This window comes from Macrotis lagotis, chromosome X, assembly GCF_037893015.1.
Source record: "Macrotis lagotis isolate mMagLag1 chromosome X, bilby.v1.9.chrom.fasta, whole genome shotgun sequence".
Lineage (NCBI taxonomy): Eukaryota > Metazoa > Chordata > Mammalia > Peramelemorphia > Peramelidae > Macrotis > Macrotis lagotis.
This window is the reverse complement of record NC_133666.1, coordinates 400,797,375-400,808,785: the sequence shown is the minus strand read 5'-3', so window position 1 is coordinate 400,808,785 and position 11,411 is coordinate 400,797,375. Positions and strand designations below refer to the sequence as shown.

Below are 11,411 nucleotides of genomic sequence, written 5' to 3'. Positions count from 1 at the left end.
CAGCAGGAACATGGGGACTATGGACACTCTTTCTCCTCTATCCTACCAAAAAGAGAAATTACAATGATCACAAAGAAAGGTGTTCACAATAGTTATAAAAATAGGAAAACCTATTTATTCAGTTATTCTTTGACCATTAAAAATGAATAAAAATAAAATTTATTCTCTTTGCTAATGTTTCAAAGTTTTAATGTTACTTTTGCAGGTCTTTTCTTGAAATCCTCCCCCACCCACTTGTAAGGAATTAAAACATTACATCTGGTGAACAGCAAGATGTCACTATACCTCAAATGCAGAACACTGATGAGGCAGAGGAATGTTGGCTTTTTAAACAGAAGCAGATGAAAAAAAGATGCAGGATTCCTTCAATCGTCACTAGTATTAGGAAAAACTTTCCACAATTCTGCTTCATAGCATGAAAAGGAAAAAAATCCCTGCATGTGAATTCCTCAGCATTTGCCTACTGCTTCACACTGCTTTGCAATAAGTGCTGTACATTCTGTATCTGGTTCTGGTTCCCATAATAGTAATAATTTGATCCTCAGATGTTTCCAAAGGTTCATCAGTTTTGATTGATGCTACTGATTCATGACATTTGCTTGATTCTGCTCATCTTTGCCAATAATAGATCAAGCCAAATCTTTGGGATTAGTTACTTGGATTATAATGAGTCTATGAAGATAACTGTTTGAGCAACAACTCCGGGCATAGAAATAATCATATCATCTATCATTTGGAAGGACTCCATGTATGTTTTGCAGAGACTCAAGGCTCATCACACTAAAACCAACCAAACCACAGTCACTGGGTTTTCCTATTCTTTCATAGGTCATAAGATCTCCTCTAGGTGTCAGTGGTGAAGAAAGAAAGATTTTGATGTTTCCTACTAGCCCAGCCACCACATCTAGGAAGAGATGGGGGATCCTCTGTGAGGAAATCATCATAATTTCTTCAAAATAGGGTTATAGGGAACCCACTATGATATGGAGACATTCAATCAATGACCCCTCTCCCCCACATGGGAAATCCTACACGGTATCCTCTTCAAACATCAAACACCATTGTGAAACCATGGTAGTCATAGGTTTATTATAGAAACTGGGATCATAGACTTGTGTCTGTTCTTTTATGGAATACTCAGGTAGAAAATCCAGTATGACCTGTATGCACTCCACAACCCTATCAGACTTTCCATTGATAAGAACAACTCTATCCATGGAATGAGGAAAGCATTCCTGGAAAAATTTTACAATTGTCTGTGTGTTCTCTTGATAATCTTTGATTTTAGCATCTTTGACCCCAATAATTTCTCCCGTCATACTGTGGTAAATCAGCAGTCTTAACTCACAGTCAAAGTCTCTTCTTTTATAGTGTTGATAATTTAACCATTCCACAGGATCAGATTTAAGCAGAAACTGACTGATTGTAGTGGAAGATGTCAACTGCAGACCCTCTTTCAAGGTTGGAGTTATTTTCTTCAATATCTGCATTCAGCATATAATTGGATCCATTGCTGTCTGGAACTTAAAATACTGACATTGTAGTCTGTACAAAGTGATTTATTATTTTTGCTTTCTTTCCCAATCAGTGTTCTAGAATTTCATCTTGAAGCAAAATGCACAGTTCAACTACCTCGTCAGTGTTTCTAGAACTTTAAAAGACCTGCTCCTCTTCCTTATCATTAGCAGGGCACTTACCAAATTCATTGTTGGTTTAATGATTGGACAAGGTTTCGTCTGGTTTCACACACTTCGTTTTCTTATTTTAATGAGTAGACAATATGTAGGTTTAGAGCAAGCAAAACACCAGAAAACAGAGGTCTAATTCAAAGATACACACAATTTATTTTTTCACTTGCACAATTACAGATTAATGGAATTATAATTTTAAACTGTTATGATCAATGTATTCTAAAAAAGAGGAGCATTTGACTTATTTTAAATGTCTTTATTTTCTAAATAATTGTTATAGCTTATATTAAACTCCATACTTCACTTTATTGGCAATAGTATGAGTTGTTCTTCATCTCACTGAGGAATAATCACATCAAGATATGTCATTAGCTTTGGATGTCTATCATTTTACTATATTTAAAAAAATTATCCATTTATTTTGCAATCACATGTAAAGACAATTTTCAAAATTCATCCTTTGAAAGTTTTTCCACCACTCTCCCTTCCCACATCGTCCCCATGACATCCAAACAATAAGTTGTACATATGAAATTGCATTTAACATATTTCTGTATTAGTCAAGCTGTGAAAGAATGAGATACAAGAAAGAAAAAGACATGAGAAAAACAAAAACTAAAAGAAGTTATAAAAAAGTGAACATTGCATGCTTTGGTTTATATTGAGAATTCATAGTTTTTTTTTTTTTAGATGTGGATGGTATTTCCTTATCAGATATCTCAGGATAGTCCTTGGTGAAGTGAATTGCTGAAAGGAGCTGCATCAAACACAGTTGATATTTCACAATGTTACTGTTAGTATGTATCTGTATATGTTTTCCTGGTTCTACTCACTTCACTCAGCATCAGTTCTGCAAGGCTTTCCTTGCTTTTCTGAACTAAGGAAACTCATAATTTCTTACAGAGCAATACTACTCTATAATACTTATATACCATAGCATGTTCATTCATTCCTCAATTGATGACTATCACCTCACTTTTAAATTCTTTGTCATTACAAAAAAGAACTGTTATAAATATTTTTGCATATGTGGATCCTTTTTCATGATCTCTTCAGGACACAGACCCAGTAGTAGTAGTATTGCTGGATCAAAGGGTATACAACTTGTTGGTTTATTTCATATATTGCCAACTTGTAAAGCTGATAATTGTTTCATTTAGCTTTTTAGTTGATTTTCTATTATAGTATTCTCTTTGCATACCATCATCATCTTCAAAGAATAAGAGCTTTATTTCTTCAATGTCTATTCTAATTCCTATAATTCCTTTTTATTTTTCTTATTGTGAAAGACAACATTTCTAATATAATATTGAATATTGGTGGTGAAAATGAACATCCTTGTTTCACCTCTGATCTTACTGGGAATGCCTGTATTTTATCCTTATTCCATATATTGCTGGATGATGCTTAACAATTTAAGGAAAACACCATTTATATCTAGTTTCTATAATGTCTATAATATGAATGTTTTTTTATCTTGTCAAAGGTCTTTTCAACATTAATTGATACAATCATGATTTCTATTAGATTTGTTATTGATGTGGTCAATTACAAATTTTTGCATCAAAATTCCTTGGGGACATTGCTCTATAATTTTTGTTACTCTGTTTTGACTCTTCTTTGTTTAGGTATTAGCACCATATTGGAGTTGCAATAGGAATTTGACAGTATTCTTTTTTCTTCTATTTTTTCCAAATTGTTTATATAGAACTGCACTTAATTGCTATTTAAATATTTCATAGAATTGACTTGTAGACATATCTGACCCTGGATATGTTTTTCCTAAGAAACTCATTGATGGCTTGTTCAATATCTTTTTCTGAAATGAGGTTATTTCTAATTTTGTAAATATTCAACTATATCACAGATCATGAAATATGTTGGCATATACTTGGATAAGATTGCTATGAATTATTGCTTTAATTTCTTCTTCATTGCTGGTGAATTCACTCTTTTTTATTTTGGATGCTCTCAGTTTAGTTTCTTCTTTATTTTTTTAAATCAAATTAACTAAGGTTTTATCTATTTCATGGAATTTTTACATAAAAATAGTTTCATTTATCAATTCAATAGTTTTCTAACTTTTAATTTTATTTAATTTCTCCTTTGAGTTTTACAGTTTATAATTTGGTGTTTAACTGGGGCTTTTAATCTTGTTCTTTTTTTTTAGGTTTTTTAGTTGCAGGCCAGTTTACTGATTTCTTCTTTCTCTAATTTATTCATGTTAGCATTTAGAGATATAAAACCTTCCCTAATAATGGCTTTGACTGCATCCCACATATTTTGATATGATATATAATCATTGCCATTGTCTTGGATGAAATTATTGATTATTTCTATGATATGTTACTAGATTAGGTTACTTAGTTTCCAATTAATTCTTAATTTATCTTTCCATGGATGTTTAAAATTTTTATTGTGTCATGATCTGAAAAGGATGCAGTTATTATTTCTGCCTTTTTATATTTCATTGTGGGATTTTTGTGTCTTAATACATAGTCAGATTTTTTGTCTGTGCCTTGTACCACTGAGAAAAGTGTATTCCTTTCTATCCCCATTCAATTTTCTCCAGAGGTCTATCATATCTTACTTTTATAAAATTCTATTCATCTCCTTAATTTTCTTTTTTATTTATTTTATGTACATTTTTTAAAATTCTGATTGATATTGTTTAAATTCTTACAATAATGCAGTTTTGTTGCCTATATCTTCCTCTTGTTCCTTTAGCTTCTCCTTTAAGAATTTGCAAACCTGGGGCAGCTAGGTAGCTCAGTGAACAGAGCATCAAACTTGGAGTCAGGAGGACCTGAGTTTAAATCCTGCCTCAGACACTTAATAATTGACTACCAATGTAACCTTGGGAAGGTCACTTAAACCCCATTGCCTTAAATAAATAAAAAAAAAAACAAAATAAGAATGTGCAAGCCCTACCATTTGGTGCATAATAGGTTTAATGCTCATATTATTTTCTTGCCTATGATACCTTTTAAAAGCTTTTTTAATTCATATTTTATTATTCCAAATGAGTGCTAAGAAAGCTTTTCAACATTCATCCATATGCCTATGCATATTTTTAAGTTTAAATATTTCTTTCCACCCTCTCTTCCCACCCCCCCTCCTCTCAATGGTGAACAGTCAGGTTAATATTGTACATGTACATTTATGTTAACCATATTAACAGGTTATCCATTTTTCAGTATGAGGAATTAGGATAAAGGGAAAGAGATACATGAGATTTTTTTTAAAAAGGGAGCATAGTGTTCATCAGATTCTAAAAGATTTTTTCTTTTGTTTTGTTTTTCTTCCTCTGGAAGGGGATGGAATTGTCTATAGGTAGTCTAATAGAGTTATCCTAGCTCTCTGAACTGCTGAGAGCAGCTATATCCATCAGGGTTGATCATCTCACAATGTTATTGCTAATGTGCACATTGTTCTCTTGGTTATGCTCACTTAGGTCAACATCAGATCCTATAATTCATTCCATGCTTCTTTAGAGTTTGGCCATTTTTGGTTTCTTTTAGAACAATAGTATTCCATAATATTCATATACTTGTTTAACCATTCCCCAATTGATGGGTATTCTCTCAATTTCCAATTTTTTGCCACTACAAAAAGAGCTGCTATGAATATTTTGGAACATGTGGGACTTTTCCCATTCTTGGCATGGAGAAAGCAAAACTTTCACTCTTTATAGATGGTATGATGTTATACTTAGAGAACCCTAGAAAATCAAGTAAAAGTACTTGAAATAATTAGCAGCTTCAGTAGAGTAGCAGGATATAAAATAAACCCACATAGATTTCTATTTATGTACAACAAAACGGAAGGCCAAAAGTTAGAAAGAAAAATCCATTTATAGTAGCTGTAGACAATATAAAATACTTGAGAATCTACCTCCCAAGAGAATATAGAAACTTTATGAACACAATTACAAGATACTATTCACCCAATAAACTCAGATATGAACAATTGGAAAAAATATCAATTGCTCATGGTTAGGCCAAGCTAATACAATAAAATGACAGTGCTACACAAACTAAATTACTTATTCAGTGCCATACTAATCAAATACCAAATAAAAATTTTACAGAGCTTAAAAATAGTAGCACACCAATGATGAGGAAATTAAAGAGATAATTTGAAGCTACCTTGCCCAATTGGATGCCAATAAATTTGATAACCTGAATAAAATGGATGAATATTTACAAAAACACAGACTTCCCAGGTTAACAGAAGAGGAAATAAAATATTTAAATAACCCCATTTCAGAAAAAAAAAATTAAAGAAATCATCGATCATCAATAAACTCCCTAAAAAAATACTCCAGGATCAGATGGATTTACAAGTGAATTCTACAAAACATTTAAGGAATAAGTAATTCCTTTTCTACATAAACTATTTTTAAAAATAAGAGGAGTTTTACCAAATTCCTTTTCTGACACCTCCATGGTGCTGATATCTAAACTAGGAAGAACCAAAGCAGACAAAAAAATTATGACCAATATCCCTAATAAACATTGATGCTAAAAATCTTAAATAAAATTTAGCAATCAGATTACAGTAAATTATTACTAGCACAATACACCATGATCTGGTAGGATTTATACCAGTTAGGCAGAGATGGGTCAATATTAGGAAAGCACTCAACATGATCAAACATATCAATAACAAAACCAACAGAAATCATGTGATTATCTCAGTGGATGCTGAAAAAGCCTTTAATAAAATACAAAATTATTCATATTAAAAACCACTAGAAAGATTAGGAATAAATGCAGTTTTCCTTAAAATAAAAAGTACCATCTATCTAAAACCATCAATAAATACTATATGAATTGGGTATAAACTCAGAGGATTTCCAATAAGATCAGGAGTGAAATAAGTATGCTCATTGTCACCATTAATTTTCAATATAATTTTAGAAATTTTCACTCTAGCAATAAGAGAAGAAAAAAGAAATTGAAGGAATCAGAATGGGCAATGAGTAAGCAAAGTTTTCTACTCTTTGCAGATGGATATGAGGGTATGCTTAGAGAACCCAAATAAATCATCCAAAAAGCTTCCTGAAACAATGAACAAGTTCAGCAAAGTAGCAGTATATAAAATAAACCCACATAAATCATCAGCAATTCTACATATGAACAACAAAGTCCAAGAGCAAGAGATAGAAAGAGAAATTCCACTTAAAATAACTGTAGACTATATTAAATACCTGAAAATCTACCTCCCAAGATATACTCAGAAACTGTATGAGTGCAATTATAAAACATTTCTTACACAAATAAAGTCTTACACAAATAACTGGAAAGATGTCGCTTGCTCATGGTTAGGTCAAGCTAATATAATAAAAATGAAAATTTACTCAAATTAAAATATTTATTCATTTGCCATACAAATCAAACTACCAAATAATTATTTTACCAAGCTCAAATAAATAGAAACAAAATTTATCTGGAGTAACAAAAGGTCAAGAGTAGCAAGTGAACTGACGGTAAAAAAAAGTAAGGGAAGATGGCCTAACTCTACCAGATCTAAAACTAAACTATAAAAGAAGCAGTCATCAATACTGTCCGGCACTGGTTCAGAAATACTGTATGGATCAGTGGTTTAGTATAGGTTCAAAAGAAACTGTAGTAAATGACTACTATAATCTACTGTTTGACAAAGTCAAAGACATCAGCTTCTGGGACAAAAAGTCAGCATTTGACAAAAATTGTTGGGAAAACTGGAAAATAGTATGGCAAAAACTAGGCATAGATCCACATTTCACACCCCATACCAAAATAATGTCAAAATTGGTACAGGATTTAGACATAAAGGACTACACCATAGATAAACTAATAGGCCAAGAAATACTCATCTATCTGATCTAAGGAAAGAGGACAAATTTATGATCAAATAAGAAATAAAGTACATTATAAACAAAAATAAATGATTTTCACTATATTAAATTGATTTTTTGCATTAATTAAATCAATGCTGCCAAAATTAGAAGGAAACCAAAAGCTGGGAAGCAATCTTCACAAATGGGAGTTCTGACAAAGGTCTCATTTCTAAAATATATAGAGAACTACATCCAATTTATGAAGTTGCAATTCATTCCCTGATTGATAAATGGTCAAAAGATATGAAGAGATAATTTTCAAATGAAGAAATTAAAGCTATATATAATCATATGAAAAATATTCCAAATCTTTATTGATTAGAAGAATGCAAATTAAAACAACTCTGGAGTATCATCTCTCACCTATCTGATTGGCTAAGATGACAAAAAGGGAAAATGATAAATGGTGGAGAAATTGTGAGAGGATTGGTATATTAATGCATTGCTGGTAGAGTTGTGAAATGATTCAATCATTCTGGAGAGCAATATGGAACTATACCCAAAGAGAAATGAAGCTGTTCATATCATTTGAGGGGATTCCCATCAATTGGGGAATTGCTAAAAAAGTTATGGTACATGGATGCTATGGAATATTATTGTTCTATAAGAAATCATAAATGGTCAGACTCTAGAGAAGCATGGAATGAATTATAGGATCTAATGCTGAGAAAAGGAAGCAGAACCAAGAGAACAATGTACACATTAACAATATTATGAAATGATCAACCGTGATGGATGCAGGGTGCTCTCAGCATATCAGAGAGCTAGGACAACTCTTATTAGACTGACTATGGACAATGCTATCCCCATCCAGAGGAACAAAAGTCAAAGAAAAGAGAAGAGAAGAAAAGAAAAGAAAAGAAGAGAAGAGAAGAGGAGAGGAGAGAAGAGAAGAAAAGAGGAGAAGAGAAGAGAAAAGAAAAGAAAAGAAAAGAAGAAAAGAAAAGAAAAGAAAAGAAAATCCTTCAGAATCTGATGAACACTGCGTTCAATTTTTTTTAAAAAATCTCTTATGTATTTCTTTCCCTTAATCCTAATTCCTCATACCAAAAATGACTAACCTATAAACATGCTTAATACAAATGTGTAAGTACAATATTAGACTAACTTTTCATCAAAAGGGAGGGGATAGGAAGGGAGATGGAAGGAAATTTGTAACTTAGAAATATGCATAAGCATAGGGATGAATGTTAAAAAAAACTTTCATGACATGTATTTGTAGAAGTAAAACATCAATAAAAAATAAAATAAAAATTTAAAACAAAATAAGTGGAAATGCCAAACACCAAAAGGTCAAGAATATCAATGGAACTAATGAAAAAAAATTAATGGAAGCTGATCTACTGTACCAGATTTCAAACTATGCTATAAAGCTTACCAAACATTAGACCAGTATAGTTATTTCCTACTGTTTCTTGTGAACAAAATATATTCCAGTGATCTACCCCTCTGAATCTTAGTCAATAAAAAAATTGTTTGGATAACTGCTTCTTTAGTTTTAGATCTGGTATAATCAGATCACATTTCTTTGCAATGTTTTTCATTAGTTTCCTTGATATTCTTGATCTTTTGTTCTTTCAGACAACTTTTGTCAATATGATTTCTAACTCTATAAAATGCTTTTTTTTGGATAGTTTCATTGATACTTCATTGAATAGTTAGATTAATTTAGATTAATTCACTATTATTTATATTAGCTTGGCCTATCCATGAACAGCTAATATTTTTCAAGTGTTTAGATCTGATATTATTTGTGTGAAAGTGTTTTGAAATTATATGTGTATAGTATATGGTTTTATCTAGGCAAGTTGACTCCCAAATATTTTGTATTTGTCTATAGTAGGGTTTTTTTTTAGGCTTTTGAAAGGCAAATGGAGTCAAGTGGCTTGCCCAAGGCCACACAGCTAGGTAATTATTAAGTCTCTGAGACCGGATTTGAACCCAGGTACTCCTGACTCCAAGGCCAGTGCTTTATCCACTACGCCAGCTGGCCACCCCTGTCTATAGTAGTTTTGAAAGGAATTTCTCGTTCTATCTCTGGCTGCTGGACTTTGTCGGAAATGTTTAGAAATACTGATGGTTAGTGGGGATTTATTTTATATCCTGCAAATCTGGTTGTGAATTATTTCAAGTATTTTTAAGTATATTCTCTCAGCTATTCTAAGTATACCATCATATAGTCTGTAAAAAGTGATTATTTTCTTTCTTCATTGTCTCTTATAATTTCTTTTTCCTCTCTTACCGCTAAAGTTAACATTTCTGGTACAATATTGAATTGTTAACTTTAGTTTAGTGCTGATAACAGGCATCATTCTTAGCCCCTTATCTTACTGGTAACACTTCTAGCATATTTCTATTTCTTTCGATGTGTTTGTGTGTGTGTGTGTGTGTGTGTGTGTGTGTGTGTGTGTGTGTGTGTGTACACTGCTTATTAGTTTAAGAAATACTCTATTCCTATACTCTCTGGTGTTTTTAATAGGAGTGGACTAAAGAAGAAATGGAGAACATCATTAAAAACAAACTAGATAATTTTGATTACATTAAATTAAAAATCTTTTGCACAGACACAACCAGTGTAACCAACATAAAAAGAAATGTAGTAAATTGAGAAACAATTTTTACAACTGGTATTTCTTTTTTTTTTTATTTTTGCAATGCAAATGGGGTTAAGTGGCTTGCCCATGGCCACACAACTTGGTAATTATTAAGTGTCTGAGACCGGATTTGAACCTACGTGCTCCTGACTCCAAGGCCAGTGCTTTATCCACTATGCCACTATGCCACCCCTACAACTGGTATTTCTGACAAAGGAATCATTTCTAAAATATATAGAGAACTGAGTCAAACTTATATAAAAAACAAGCCATTCTACAATTGACAATTGGTCAAAGCATATGTGGAGGGAATTTACAGATGAGGAAATCAAAGTGATCCATAATCATATGAAAAATTGCCCTAAATCATTAATTATTAGAGAAATGCAAATTAAAACATCTCTGAGTTATCACCTCACACCTCTCCAACTGGCCAATATGACCAGAAAGGACAATGATCAATGTAGGAAGGGATGTGGGAAAACTGGGACATTAATACCTTGTGGCAGAACTGTGAACTCATCCAACCTTTCTGGAGAGCCATTTGGAATTACCCCCAAAAGTCAATAAAAATGTGCATACCCTTTGATCCAGCAATACACTACTGAGTTTATGCCCTGAAGAGATGATGAAAAAGGGTACAAAAATATTCACAGCAGCTCAGTTTTGGTGGCAAAGAACTAGAAATTGAGTGAATGCCTCACTCAATTGGGAGATGGATGAACAAATTGTGGTCTATGTACATTATGTAACACTATTGTTATATTATAAACCAGGAGGGATGGTAATTCAGGGAATCCTGGAAGGATTTGTATGAACTGATGCTGAGCGAGATGAGTAGAACCAGAAAAACATTGTATACCATAACTGCAACATAGGGTTGATAATCAATGTTAATGGACTTGCTCATTCAATCAGTGCAACAATCAGAGACAATTTGGGGGCATCTATGACAGTGAATACCATCTGTATCCAGAGAAAGAATTGTGGAGTTTGAACAAAGACCAAAAACTATTATCTTCAATTTAAAAAAAAAGTTGTCTTATTATGTAATTTTGCTATCCCTTATATTTTATTTTTTCCCTTAAGGACATGATTTCTCTCTCAACACATTCAACTTAGATCAAGGTATAGCATGGAAACAGCATAAAGACTAACAGAGTGCCTTCTGTGGGGAGTGGTGGGAGGGAAGTTAGGTTAGGGGAAAAATTGTAAAATTCAAAAATAAATAAAGCTAAAACA

At 32.3% G+C, this 11,411-nt stretch overlaps 1 pseudogene; it reads right to left on the bottom strand.

Annotated features, from left to right (window-relative positions):
- Positions 1-286: 286 nt before the first annotated feature.
- Positions 287-9,832, bottom strand: LOC141499188 (heterogeneous nuclear ribonucleoprotein K-like; annotated as a pseudogene).
- Between the last annotated feature and the right edge of the window lie 1,579 nt (positions 9,833-11,411).